Source organism: Gopherus evgoodei, chromosome 8, assembly GCF_007399415.2.
Source record: "Gopherus evgoodei ecotype Sinaloan lineage chromosome 8, rGopEvg1_v1.p, whole genome shotgun sequence".
Taxonomy (NCBI): Eukaryota; Metazoa; Chordata; order Testudines; family Testudinidae; genus Gopherus; species Gopherus evgoodei.
This window is the reverse complement of record NC_044329.1, coordinates 11,340,013-11,354,606: the sequence shown is the minus strand read 5'-3', so window position 1 is coordinate 11,354,606 and position 14,594 is coordinate 11,340,013. Positions and strand designations below refer to the sequence as shown.

The following is a 14,594-nucleotide window of genomic DNA, read 5'->3' as shown; positions in this document are numbered from 1 at the left end:
TGGACTGATTCCTTTCCCAGCAAAGTCACTGGTACTACTCTCATTGACTGCAGTGGAGACTAGCCCCCAAAGTTCACCTCTAGTCATCACTAAGGACTTGAAGTAAAACTTTTGTTAAACCAAAGTCCTCTGAAACAGTCTCATAAAGTAGTCCATTCCTGGTAAGTAGTTGGGGTCCTGGACTGTCCTGTTTGTCAGCCAGTAGGACGTCTTGCCCTCTGCACCTACATCTCTCTCTCTCTATTACCATGTGCACCACATGACTAAGGCAGTACTCCAGACAGACCTAAGGACAGTATTTCTGGGATAACTGCTGCTGCACGTCCAGTAGGGGCAGCCCAAGCACCGGGCCAAATCCAAGGGGAGTTTAGATACAATCTAATGTAGTGTAATTTACATTTTCTTAGAGCCATACTGCATACGTCAGTTTACACACTTCGAGATTTCCTTTCTGAAATTCACTTATGGAAACTCACTTTGGCTCCTACCCATTACTTACTCCCTTCTTACACAACACCTTTGAATTTGGCTCCTAGTGATTTTTATAGATCTTATTAAAATCATAGCTACGATGGCACTGCACCAGCCACATCTAAAGAATTCCCAGCTGGGTGGCCCTTTTGTTCCAAGACAGCATTATAAAAACACCACAGTAAAGACCAAAAGCTGGCCCATTGTTTTCAAATTATGTAACCAAAATGAAACAACTTCAACAACAGATTCTGTAGTATGATGCCCTTTACATTCTTATCTCTAGCATCTTCAAGACCACCACATAAACCAATATTCTCTGTGATAAAATTAATTTACCATGTGTCTCATATTTGATCTTCTTTCCCATTACATCTTTATGTTAAGATTATAATCTGTGGTTTAAAAGCAATCTGTCAGAAATGAAGATATGAATATTTTTTCTACAACTTTGAGTGAAATGTCATCTTCCCAGTTTCTTTGAATATCCAGGCATGTTGTTTCATAGCAAACAGCACTCTGCTTAGCTAGAGAGTTATCATGTCTAACATACCACTGATGTGAGCTAAGAACATCAAATGACTTTTTGTAACCATAAAGGAAAAATAAAAGTGCATTCTAGGAAAAAATAATGAACTCCAGAGTAAGAAGTGGGGGAAAAAAATCTTAATTGTTAAAACTATACAGGACAAGCACACGCATATGCATGCACTGCCCCACCCCATCTCCCCAGAATACAAATTAAATAAATGTGTTATATGTACATTTTGAGACAATGGGAATTTTGCCATTGTGTTCAGTGGATGCTGGATCCAAGTCTTAGAGAAAATTGTATCAATTACTGCAATTTTCAAAGAAATTCTTCAGCAGTTATATCTGCTAAGAAAACTCTGGAATCAGAATTTAAAGGAGCAGAAGACTTGTTAAGATCCACATGTCCTGCAGAATGGGAATAAGATCATGCTCCAAAACATCTGTTAGTCTATAAGGTGCCACAGGACTCTATGCTCTTTTTTAATAGGAACTCAGTGGGTTTTATACGTAATTGACTCTGTAAGCCAAAAAATAAAACAAAATCCTGCAGTACAGGCGGGGTATTAAGGCTTCAGTATAGATCATCGAGTTCCTAGAGATAACATACATAGGCTCTTGAGTTATAGAGAAAAAGGCCATGCCTGGGCAACTAGCTGGACCACACCACCCTGGTTCTGAAGAGGACCAAGAGATTTCCAATGACAGGGGCCAAGCTTAGTGTAAGAACTGGGCCTGGTGAACGTGAGCTTCCTAAATGAAAACTGTTTAACCCATGTAACAGATTGATTGCTCACTGGTAAGGCGCCTCCTGCTGGCCGTCTTGGGAATTAGCTCAACTCCAGCTCCGGAGTGCTCTCTGCTAGCTGCTGTCTTGCTTGCCTCAGGCCCTATGTCCCTCCCAGACCCCAGTGCCCTTTACCTCAGGGTTCTGCCCTCCTCAGTACCTCCACTCTGGGTCTCGCCTCCCAGAGGAACCCCCACCTGCCTCAGTGGGTACTGCCGGTCATCTTCTAGCCCCCATTCACTGGGGCAAACTGCAGTCTGAAATGGCCACTCATCACTGGCAAGGAGGCTGGACCAGCTGCCTCTGCCTATTCTCAGACTACACCTCTTTAACCCCAATACCTGCCTTGGGCTTTTAACAAGGCCTGCAGCCTGGGGGGTTGCCAGGCTGGAGCTTCCCAGATCCTCTTGCCCTTGCCCAACATGACTTTTTTCTCTCAGGCAGCCAGGTCCTTTCCCCTCCAAGGCTGGAGAGAGACTTCCCAGCTCCTGGCCCCCAGCCCTCTTATCAGGGCCAGCTGGGCCCTGATTTAGCTGGCCACACCTGTAGTCAGCTACTGCCTCAGCTGCTCTCATTCCTTTGATCCCAACCGCAGCCCTCTCCAGGGCTGTTTCCCTGTTCTGTGGGAGGGGGGGCAGCTTCCCCACTACAATCCTGTGTAATTACTAGTGTGATCTGGGCTCTAGGTTCAGGCATGAGAAGAGCAGGTTCCACCATCACGGGACTCCTTCCTGTGACAACAGAAGCTGGCAGTGAAAATGATAAAAGGAAAACCTTAAAAGATAAGAAAAAATGTGAGGTTTGGTGACCCACGCTTTCCTCTGCTTCTGGAGTCAGTTGGGAGTGAGATACTCTTGCAACAAAATACCCAGCAGAGGAGGCTAATTGCTCCAAGGGCTTCATACTTTGCAATGCCTCAAGAGTTACCAGATCTGTGACTGCTGTATGGGCTGAATGGATCACCTGCAATGTTGCTTGACCTCAGGGTCTCTGCCACTGCACTGGCCTCCACTGTGCTGTTAAGTGAGACCTGGATGACTTAGATCTGAATGTATTTTGGGAATGACCTGCATAGCGAACTGGAAATGCGATGGTGTCCTCACCAGTTTGTTCTCAAGGAAACCAGAATTTGCCCCCACTTCTTCCACTTGTGAAAAGAACAGTCTTAAGCACCCCTCAGAATATATGGGTTCCCTAAGGATGCATCCCTGCTGTCGCTCCCAGAATGACACCATTCTGGGAGGTTCTTCACTGTAGAGAGAAGGTCTACACAGATATTAATACAGAGTATTGACTTCTACGAGGATGGTCTGTGGAACTGGTGTAGAATGATGCACGCTCACCCATAGCCCACTTTCTCCCCATGCAGGGGTCCCTCACTTAGTGAAGAGGATTCAGCAGAGGAAGGGAGAATGATGCTGTGGAAGTGGCATTGCTCCTTTCTGTGCCTCCTAGCAGGGCAGCCCCTGTGGGTTTGACCTCTGTGCCCAGGGAGCCACAAAAGAGGAATTGTGCTGTGTAGGACTGGTTAAAAAAATGTTCATGGATGGAAAATTGGGGTTTTGACTCGATGAAAATCTTCACAGAAAACATGTTTTCCTTGAAAATTTTTGAGTTTTGTCGGAACTTAGAAACATGGGGAAGGTCAATTTTTCAATGAAAAGGCAAAATTTTCTGCTGGAAAAAATACCTCTTTTTTCTGACCAATTCAAATACTATTTATTTCTTTATTTATTCATAATATCTAAAGATTTGATGATCAGTAGTAATTGGGTTCTGGGGTGCCAAACCCACAGAGAAGATTTCAATTCTAAGGATCTCTCCAGTGACCATGATATGACTAATTAGAACTGGAGATGCTCTTCATAGTAAGCTCTCACTTCATTGTCTAGAAATTAAGGCAGAGTGGGAGTTTTACTTGGGCTTCTCTTGCTTTTTGTCACTTTGAGTCACAGTCAATCTCAGCATTAATTATGTGTGAGTCACATTTTGGTGGAGAAAACGTTGTATAGCTCTTTGAACATTTTTCATTTAGCTGACGCCAACTCATGTGCCACCACCTTGCTGCAACTGTATGAATAAATGCAAAGCAGCTTTATCTCTGGAAAAAGTAAACTATTCAACACTATCATGTCCTACCTGTGGTTAGCAAAGTGCATGCTGTCTGCAACATCTTGATAAATGTATACCGTAAACTTTCTTGATACTTAAAACAAGACAGCATGTCATTTTGGTGTTTTCCATCTGTAGGGAATCTTTCTACTGCATAGGGAAAGAATTATAAGATTATTCTTAGAAGCTTGGTGATCGGTGATCTTCAATGATAAGCACTCCAAAGTTTGGACGCTTATCCTGATTATCCACAAGCCAAAGCCTAAAAGACTGATCTGGAAAACTCACTTCCCATGATATGTTAGGCCTACAGTTCTCTATATTAATGGTGGCACACATTCATATAGTATTGTGCATCGTCATAAAAATATATTGCTTAGGGTTGATACATAAAGCCAGACCATCAAAGACCTTTTGGCTGGAATTTTCAATGTTGTCTAAGGGAGTTAGGTGCCCAGTTCCCACTGAATTTCAATAGGATTTGCATGCCTAACTCTCTTGGGTTCTTTTGAAAGATCCCAGTCTTATTCTGTAAATTGAACCTGGGTCTGTAACCTGCCTGTCATTGCACTCTGCTAGCTAATGATGGCATTTGCCAGAAATGACATTGCCTAAACAAAAGGTAACGTGTAGTTCTACTGCTACTTCTGTATTTCACGATATCCTGAAACCAATGGTGGTGCCATGCGAGAGACAGAAGGCAGGATGAGCACAGCACCTTGAATGCTGAATTTACTTTGAATTCACTTTCCTTTTCTGTGTTGAAATACACAAATTCCCAATACCTCAATCTATTTTGGCATGTTTCATTTAAAGAAAGGCCGAGGGAATGAAATAGATGAAGACTTGATATCCAAAGTAAAGGGCTTTTTGTGTATATATATTTGTGTATATATATATCCATATACATATATAAATACAAAAGCTAAGGATTTTCAGACATCACAGGAAGATGTTTCAAGCATGACTTCAAAGGTCTAGCCTTTTGCTTTGACAGAGAAAGAACATGGAACAATGCAGAAAAGAATTATATGGGAGTTTTATTTATTTACTTATGTAAACACATCAGGCCTGATTCTGATCTTTTTTTCACATCAATATAAATATGGAGTTCATTTAACAAGGGTGAAAGAAAAATCTGAATCATTGGTTTTAAAAGCGTAAGAATCAAATCCAATGTGTACAGTAAAACTTCAATGCAATTCTCCTGTACAGTGAAGTTACCATTACACAGTATAAGCAAGGTCAGAATCAGGCCAAGTTCAAGAAGGTCATTGAAAAGAATATATTCTGTGAATCATTTACTCAACTGATTTTCACAACATTATTCTAATGAGAGAGGCGTAAGGATTTTCTAATAAAAATGGGTACAAATAATTAATAACTGATTGCTCTCTAAAAGCAGCAAAGAGTCCTGTGGCACCTTATAGACTAACAGACGTTTTGGAGCATGAGCTTTCGTGGGTGAATACTCACTTCATCAGATGCATGTTTTTGTTCTGTATTTGTACAGCCCCAGCAGAGTAGGGGGGCTGGTTCATGGCTAGGGCTCCTAAGCACTACGATACTACTAGTAATAGCAATAACAATAATAATAAAAAAGACTAAGGACTTGTCTAGATGGTGCCTTAGTCTACACCAGAGGAGTGTAAATTCCTGTGCTCACCAGAGCGTTGTGCATTAAGTAGCCAGCGTGGACCCTGCTGGTGTACCCTAAAAGTTCCCTAGTTCACGTTAACATAGTACTGTTTGAAATAGGACTACGGTAATGTGCACTGGGGAACTTTTAGTTCATGTCAGCACGGGCCTCGTGAGTATGCTGGTACACTCCTATTGGTGTCGACTAAGGCCTGGGCTACACTAGCGGGAGGGTTCAAACTAAGATACGCAACTTCAGCTACGCTATTCACATAGCTGAAGTCGAAGTATCTTAGTTCGATTTACCTGGCCGTCCTCATGGCGGCGGTCGACTGCGGCGGCGCCCCCATCGACTGCGCTTACTACTCCTGCCGAGGTGGAGTATGGGTGTCGATTAGTGGATTGATTTATCGTGTCCAGACGAGATGCAATAAATTGATCCCCGATACATCAAACACCACCGGCTGATCCGGCGGGTAGTGTAGACGTACCCTTAGGAACAGTATAAACAAGCCCTAATAATTAGGACCTACTTCAAAGACTCACTGAAGTTTATCGGAAGGCTCCCGTTGACTTCAGGCAGTTGTTGGGAGTGCCAGGGTTATCGCTACATCCTTTGGTTCTTTCTCCCCTTTCTATTACTCCATGAGATCCTGGTCATGTCTGATTTGCAGATAAATCTGGAGCAACTACCATAGGTGCTGGAACTCTTGAAGTAGTAATGGCTGAAGTTAAAATCCTGGGCTCAAGAGATAAAATATAACCCAGTGGCTCTCAAACTTTTGTACTGGTGACCCCTTTCACAGAGCAAGCCTCTGAGTGCGACTGCCCCCCCCTTATAAATTAAAAACACTTTTTTATATGTTTAACACCATTATAAATGCTGTGGGGTAAGTGGGGTTTGGGGTGGAGGCTGACAGCTTGCAACCCCCCCCATCTAATAACCTTGTGACCCCCTGAGGTGTCCTGACCCCCAGTTTGAGAACCCCTGATATAACCAGTGTTGTTAATAGTGCCATTGCCTCAAATGTTTAGTACACTGTTGTTCAGTTACTTTAACAACAAGCAGAATATCTTGTCTGTGCCAACTTGACTGATAATGGCTATAAGGAACCTGATTCAGGTGTAACTTAGTTGCCAGTGGTGCTGGAACAATTTTTATAGTGGGGGTGCTGTAGGCGTAAACCATGTCTATGGGTTGTTATTACTACTTCAAGAGTTCCAGCACCTATGGTAGTTGCTCCAGATTTATCTGCAAATCAGACATGACCAGGATCTCATGGAGTAATAGAAAGGGGAGAAAGAACCAAAGGATGTAGCGATAACCCTGGCATTCCCAACAAGTGCAGTTTAAAGGGAGGAGTCAGATGGGTCAGTTGGCAGGTGATGTGTTTTAATTTCTCTCTCACCCTCCATGCTTCTCTCCAATTCTCATAGGAGGACAAAGGAAATGCAAACCATAAATATTGTCTGAAATCCTTTTGGAGGGAGATCTTCCAGGATCCTCTTCTATCTTCCTCCTTTTACTCACCTGTAGTCTCAGTACAGGGCCCCTCCTGACACAAGAGGGTTGGATGCAACGAATAAAAACTAATTGAAGTAATTACCATCCTCTTTGAACATTTTTGAAACCATCTTTCTCAGCGCACAGTGTATTTCTAAGGTTTTTCTGCTGATTAACGCTCAGCCTCCTACCTCCTGCTTTCAGAGTGACTGAATGCTACAGATTAGGTAGATAAAGTTTCTCTTGAGAACACATAAATGAAAAGAGAAAGTATCTTTTATCCTCTACGCATTCCTCCAGTGTGATGCAGTTTCAGAAGTGATGCGTACTTTGGCTCTATGCAAATAAATGGAGATATTCCTCAAAAAGCATGGGGCAAAATAGGTCATTTCCCCCACCACACAGCTTTTTAGAAAGCATCAAACTTTTTCGGTTTCACCTAGGCTGTGCACTGAATGGGTGTTTTGCCATTGACCTCACTATGAGCAGGACTAGGCCCTTATTGTCCAAAACATTTCACAACCCTTTACTGCTGGAGTCTCTTTGAAGGACAATGCTGCTGGTCATTTCCTTTTATTCTCACTGATGTTTTCTGGTTTTACTTTTGAACCCACACCAAAAGTGCAGCATGTGTCCTTTCTTTATGGTTTACCAAATGTGGTTGTACTTAAGTTTGCCATACGCCCAGCCCCAACGAAAGATTCAGCCTTGGTCCCTGTGACACGGTACTGTTAGCAGCTATAAATAAAGCCCCTTTTGGGAGCCAGCACTCACTGAGAACACACCAGGCACTAGATAGTCCCAGTAGGAGCACGTTGGGTTTGGAAGGTTAGTGGGGGTTACTTGCACCTGTAGGGAATCTGGTGAGCTAACGAGGTGATTAGGTCACTAGCTGGACAGCTAAGAGAAGGAAGCAAGCAGTATAAAAGATTGAGCCAGGGAGCAAGAAGGAGCCCCTTCTACCTGCAGCTATGTTGTGTTAGACCTGGAGCCTAATGGAAGAAATAATAAAAACACTTGACGAAGGTAACTGGTAGACTATGTGTGCTGTTTAGTCACCAAAAGGGCTTACCAGTCAGGGTTTCCAGGCTGAAGGGGAAACCTGTTCGCAAGTCGGGGGCTTGTCTGTGATACACCTGTCAGCTAGAGCCAGGAAGGTTTGAGAAGTGGCCTATATGAGGGCAGGCTGAGCCCAAGAAAAGGTGGTGGAGCTGATACAGGGGCTAGCTGAGCAACAGAAAGAGATGCAGAGGATGCTGCAGGCATTCCGGCAGACAGCTGAGATGGCAGGCACCAGGCAGAGCACCAGCGAGCGTTTTAAGAGTTTGTGAAGACAGAGACGCAGTACAACAGCACTTACAAAATTTGATAAGTCCTACTGTGGGGAACAGAAATTTGAGGTAGGGCTGCAGATCTGTACAATGAGCCCTGGGGATGACACCAGTGCAGTCTTACTGACTTTTGAAAGAACAGCTACTGGCCCGGTCTGGGATAAAGGGTTATGGGCCCTATGGCTAGCCCTTTATCTGGCAGGAGGAGCCCAGGCTGCTTACATGGTGTTAAACAAGGAGAAGGCCAAGAACTACAATGTGTTAAAGGCTGCTATATTGGACCATGCAGGCTTGTCAGCTGGAAGGAGCAGACAGATATTTAGGGCCACTAGGTGGACTTATGGGGTACAGCCTAGAACCTTTATGCAGAAGTTGACTGATTGAGCCTGGCTGAGGTTAGGGAGGCAGGATGTGGAAGCAGTCATGGATGCCATGATCTTAGAACAGTTTATGCTCTACAGTTTACGGGGAGGAGAAACTCTAGGCATTGAGCACATGCAAGAAGAGACAAGAACTTAGTCCCATGAGAGGTACAGGGAGGTTCAGGTGAAAAAGTGTTGGAGTTGTGAAAACTTTACCTTATCCCATGGTCTTAGGGTTGGAACCCATTCCCTTTAAGTAGGTGAAGGGAGGTCATGTGGAAGGAACCTCAATGGATGGCAGAAAAAGCAGGGGCTAAGGTTAAAAAGATAAGAGCCCACAAGTTGAGATACAAGTAAATCCTAGATAGATACTAACAGGCCAAGAAAGTGGGGCCAAAGCAGGAAATGCCAGAGCAGAGGAAAAGCTGTAGAGAGTACAACCTAGACAGATATTAACAGGCTGAGAGAGCAGAGCCCAGGTGGAGAATACCGGCATGGAGGACACATGAGTGAAGGAGCAAGAGTCACTTTGTACAAAAAAACACGAAGAAAGAGTGGAAGGCAAGCCCACTATATCCCAGTTAGAAGGCCCAGATGAGTGAGAGATCCCTAATACCTATAGGGGAACACAGATCATCAGACTGTGAGATGCTGGTTGGGGAAGAGCCCTAGTGAGCATTGAAAAGGATGGGATAGATCAAGGGCAAATTGATCTGTGGCTGGAGGATGGAAGACCCTCACTGGTTGTCCACAAAAAGTCATATTAAGGTGGTGAGAGTTTGCTGCCCCTACAAGGAAGACAGAGCATGGGCAGAGAAAAACTGAGCCCCCGTGGAAAGGGCACTAGCTAACTAGAGAAAACACGTGAAGGGGAGAGGTATGTGAAAGGGTACTGTTAGCAGCTGTAAAGAGAGCCCCTTTTAGGAGGCAGCACCCTGGTCACTTTGAACAGGACAATGGGTAGTTAGAGTAGGAGGGAGATAGGTAGACTGACTGGTTTTGGAAGGTTAGTGGAGAGCACTTGCACCTGTGGAGAGGTTGATGAGCTAACGAAGTAATTAGGTCACCAGGTAGATAGCTCAGGGAAGGAAGCAAACAGTATCAAAGACTGAGACAAGGTGCAGGAAGGAAGCCCTTTCTGTCTGCTGCAACACTCTGTTGTCTGTGGAGCCTAAGGCAAGAAATAATAATAAAGATACTTGGTGTGGGTGCTCTGGTAGAGTGTGCATGCTGTTTAATCACCAGGAGGGCTTACCAGCCAGGACTGGAGACGGGACCATTTACAGTCCCATTGACCTAGAGTAAAATATTGCATTTTTAACAACTATTTTCTTTTGTTCTGACTTTGTGCCATCCAGGCGTGGACATAATCCCATTCCATGCACAGAAACATCCTGCCTCTGTGTCCTGGGTACACATTCAGTTTATACGCTCTGTCCTGTGAAGATGATTTTTTACGTAGCTTGGGAAAGACACATTATGTCACTATGCTAGATCCCACAGAAGGGTATTGGCAGACTCCTGTTACCCTGGAGTCAGAGAGAAACATGCTTTTTCCACACTCTGTGAATAGATCCTCTTCTGGACAATGCCATTTGGCTTTCATGGAGCACCCAAATTTCCACCGATGATGGATCAAATCCTTCAGCCTCATAACCAATATATGTTGCATACTTTGATGACATGGACATCTAATGCATTGATTTGGATACTCATCTACAGGAGATAGCAACCATATTGCAATTCGTAACAGAGGTAGACCTACTAGAAAACCCTGCTAAATACTCCATCAGAAAGCATGAAATCTATTACCTAGGGTATCCCCTCAAAAAGGCCAAATCTGGCTGCCAGTGAGCAAAATCTAATGGCCATGCCTTCCCTTAACATAGAAAAGCAGTTGGAGAATTCCCAGATTGTTACCGAAGGTTCATGCCAGGGTTTGTCACCTCAGAAATTCCCCTGTGAACCTTACCCAGAATAAAGCCCCCAGACAACTTTACTGCTTGAAAACCTGTGAAATAGCCTTTTCATCTCTCTGAGACATTGAGTAGCCTGCAAATGTTATATGACACCAATTTTATTAAGGGATTTATACTTCAGGCCAACACCACTGAATTTTGCTGTGCGGCAGTACTGTCCAAAGAAACAGAGAGAGGCACATTGATTGCTCTTCCTAAGCTGAAAGCTCCTTCCGCAAGAGAGTCTATATTGTAATCAAGAAGTGTAGCTGTGAAATGGGAAGCTGATAATTTCTTTTCAAGACAATCTTCAGAAAATTTCTACTCAGAGTACACTCAGACTGACCAGCGGAGGATTCAAGGTCTTGTTGCATAACAGAAGGGGGAAACTTCAAAAACCGCTATAAACCTATGAAGGAAAAGGGATGGAGACTAACTCTGGAACTATCAATGAGTGCAGTTTGAAGAAAGAGTCTTTATGCCCCAGGAGCTGTGGTCTATTAAAATCAGCCTGATTCACAACTTTTCTATTGTTCTGGATTTGCAGGCTAATCCCTGTTTGATCACTTTTTTGTATCCAACTTTTCCTACCTGCTCAGGCAGAGAGTGGAAAAGGGACTGTCCATGTGAGTTCTGCACCCATGAAACTGAGGTCAGATTCAAGTGCCTGAAGGAGGCACTCACAAGCTTTGCAGCTGTAGTTCACTGTGGATGCAATTCTAGCTGTGGAACCTGTAGACAGGACATTTTTACTGCCTTGTTGCTGTCAACAATATCCTGCAGCCTTTTTGCCTCTTACAGAAAAGTTCTCTAACTGAGGGGAAAAGCCACAGCCTGTGTCCCTCTGGACTGCCTCCTCAGACACTTTGCATGGGGGAATGTTGTTTTGTATTTGCTTTCATGGTATGTGATTTGAACTACCATGAGAGGCAAAATCCACATCTGAACAAAAAAATGCTTTTGTGGAAGATTTTTTTCAACCTTTGTTTCCTGCTGTGGTCTGACAAAACAATGATAAAAATTAATCACTTCACAGGCGCATTCATGAATTTCCCCGCTATGAAGGAAAAGCCACTTCACTAGGTGACTCAGTTACATATTTGATTCTTCCAAATGCAGTCCAAACTTAGAGGGAAAAATAGTGGGCACTTGGTATCAGTTTAGTAGCAGGGTTTTTCCCCATTAGAAAGGGAATTTTGTGCAAGACTCAATTTAAAGGAGAGTCTGCCTGCTCTTCTGTCAGCCATCAGACTGCATTGCACCTGAACACCAGAATGCTGTCATACATTGTCTTCTGTTGTGGCCTGCTCTGTGTGCAAGCACACGTGAATTGCAGAGTCAATGAGATTCTTTGGGATACTCATAAGCTACTTGTAAGTGATGTGATTATTTAGTATTTTGCATAAAAATAGATGTTTTCAAATTATAAAATGATAGTAATTGTGGATCTTTCACTCATTAACATTTTAGGCAGAAAACTTTGAAACCTGCGACTGTAGTCTGACTAATGTAAGTGGCTGAACTCTCTCTTTGAAATAAAAAAAAAATCAACTGCGATGTGTATGCAAAATATTTACTAGGCTGGTAATTCTGAATTGTAATAATTATTCTTTTCATTTTCAGTCATGTTTATGTCTTCCCATTTCTTGGGTAAGTAAATATGCCAGATTTCTCTTTAAATACTGCAACTGTGTAAAGTGTTCAGTTTGCATGTTTTAAATTGCTTTCTCTTCGTTTTTAAAAGTTTGTGAAGTTTCTTAATATACGAGCAACAATGAAACATATAAGGCTCGATCTTGCCTCCACTGAAATAAATGGCACAAAAGCTCTTCTAATGTTAGTGGAGCTGGATCAGGTTTATAATCAGTTAAAAGTTCTTTATGGGCCAGATTTACAAATGTAGTTAGGTACCTAGGGATGTAGACAGGCACCTATCTGAAATTTCAATAGGAATTAAGTGTCAACCCTATTAGATGCTTTTGAAAATCCTACCAGGTGCCTATCTGAATGTTGGGGTGCCCAAAGACCTTTGGAAATCTTGGGAGAGAGGCTAAGTGATTAGAGATTGAGACTCCTGATGGGAGGGTTAAGCTGCAGACCTCAATATTTTTGAAATATCCACAGATATGCTAAAAATTAATTTTAGCCTGGATTATGTTTGAGTGTATATATCTTAAATTTTCAGGTATCCAAGTCTTAAGTGAAATTTGGCACTGGTTTCTTACTAAAGATAGGATGCTTTTCTGTTTTAAAAACTAGCCAAAGTTCTTCAGTCAGTGTGCAATATAGTGGAACCTTAATTACTTCAGTTGTGACATTCTACTAATGATGTTAATGTTAATGAATTAGTGTTTCTCCTTTCTTGGGATGAGTATAGATTAAAGTAAATGTAATCCAGCCTACATTAGGTTTTCTATAATACATTCTTCATTCACCAGACTGGTTGTGAATTGTCGTGCTTTGTGGATGGATTTAAAAGAATGAATGAAACACTGCAAGTTGGTGACGACGTGAAGGTTAAGATTCGTCACATTCATCGATCACTTTCGCAACTGCAGAAAAAAACGTGCAAAAATGTAAACATTTCTTTTATCATTTTCTCTTTTACATAAGAGATTTTGAACCTAAATATTTTATAATTAAGTGTTTGACTAAATTTCTTGTGCCAGAGAATAGCAAACCCTTTGCATAGGTGTGGGAAAGAGGTGTGAAAATTGGCAGTCCCTATTTTGGCCCCTTTCAAAACCACAGAGAGGATTTTACATGGTCCTTCATTGACAGAAGGCGCAGAAAGGTGTTCTGGAGTGACACCTTTATGTGACCTATATCAGAGCATGTGTCTCCTGACTCAACAATGACATCTTTGCATGGACCCTTATATAGATTTTTCAGGCTCTTAAGAGGACAAATCTTCATGGTTCTGGGAATACCCCTGGAGCTGCTGCCTGCCAGAATTTGGGCACATATTTCAATGATGATTTGGCAATTTGATTTTTAAATCCTTTTTTAAAGTATTGATGTGTAAAGGAAAAAAAAAACTTGCTGTAATTTTGATTTACACTTAGCTCAACTGACAATTCCTGGATGATCAGGAGCAGTGTTACTAGAGCTCTGAAAACAGTTCAGTGCAGCTTTACTGGCCAGGCTTCAGAGCCCAAACTCCAGCCTGAGCCCAAACATCTACCTAGATATTTTTAGTACCATAGCACAAGCCTGAGTCTGTCAACTTGGGTTCTGAGACTTGTTGCCACAGGCTGCCACTCGCTGCGTAGATGAGAGCTATACATTTTTAGTACAGTAGTAGGTGAAGGGTATACAAAGGGAAAAATCCTGGAGACTCAGGATTCATGAACCAACTGTTCTGGCTGTAGACGGCTGGCCAATCTGAAATTTATGACAGGCGGTAACAGTATGCAGTAGCCCTATCATTCCCAGAATATTAGAGAGACCAAGTGGGGTGAGGTAGTATCTTTTATTGGACCAACTTCTGTTGGTGAGAGAGACAAGCTTTTGAGCTTACACAGAGCTCTTCTTCAGGTCTGGGAAAATTACTCAGAGTGTCACAGCTAAATACAAGATGGAACAGATGGAACAGATGGTTAAGCATAAATAGTTAATGCATATTTCAAGAGACCATTCAAGGTGAAGTTAACATATTACAACAATTTACAACCCACTAACAGCTCCCCCACATATGCTTTCCGCTCCTCCCTCCTTTCCTCCCTATGATCTTTCACCTTGAATGGTCCCTTGAAATATGTGTTAACTACTTATGCTAAACAATCTGTTCCATCTTGTATTTAGCTGTATGCTGTGTAGTTGTAGCTGTGTTGGTCCCTGGTAATTAGGCTATGTCTACACTAGGGCCTTTACAGCTGCACAACTGTACTGATGCAGCTG

General features: G+C 42.7%; 1 protein-coding gene across 1 annotated transcript in view; it reads left to right on the top strand.

Annotated features, from left to right (window-relative positions):
- The window catches only part of SLC25A48 (solute carrier family 25 member 48), a 53,093-nt gene that overhangs the window by 37,284 nt on the left and 1,215 nt on the right, over nt 1-14,594 (top strand). The window contains exons 8-10 of the mRNA XM_030572657.1: nt 12,165-12,203; nt 12,318-12,344; nt 13,133-13,270. The gene's annotated coding sequence lies outside the window, so the exon portion shown is untranslated. The remainder of the gene's footprint in view (nt 1-12,164; nt 12,204-12,317; nt 12,345-13,132; nt 13,271-14,594) is intronic.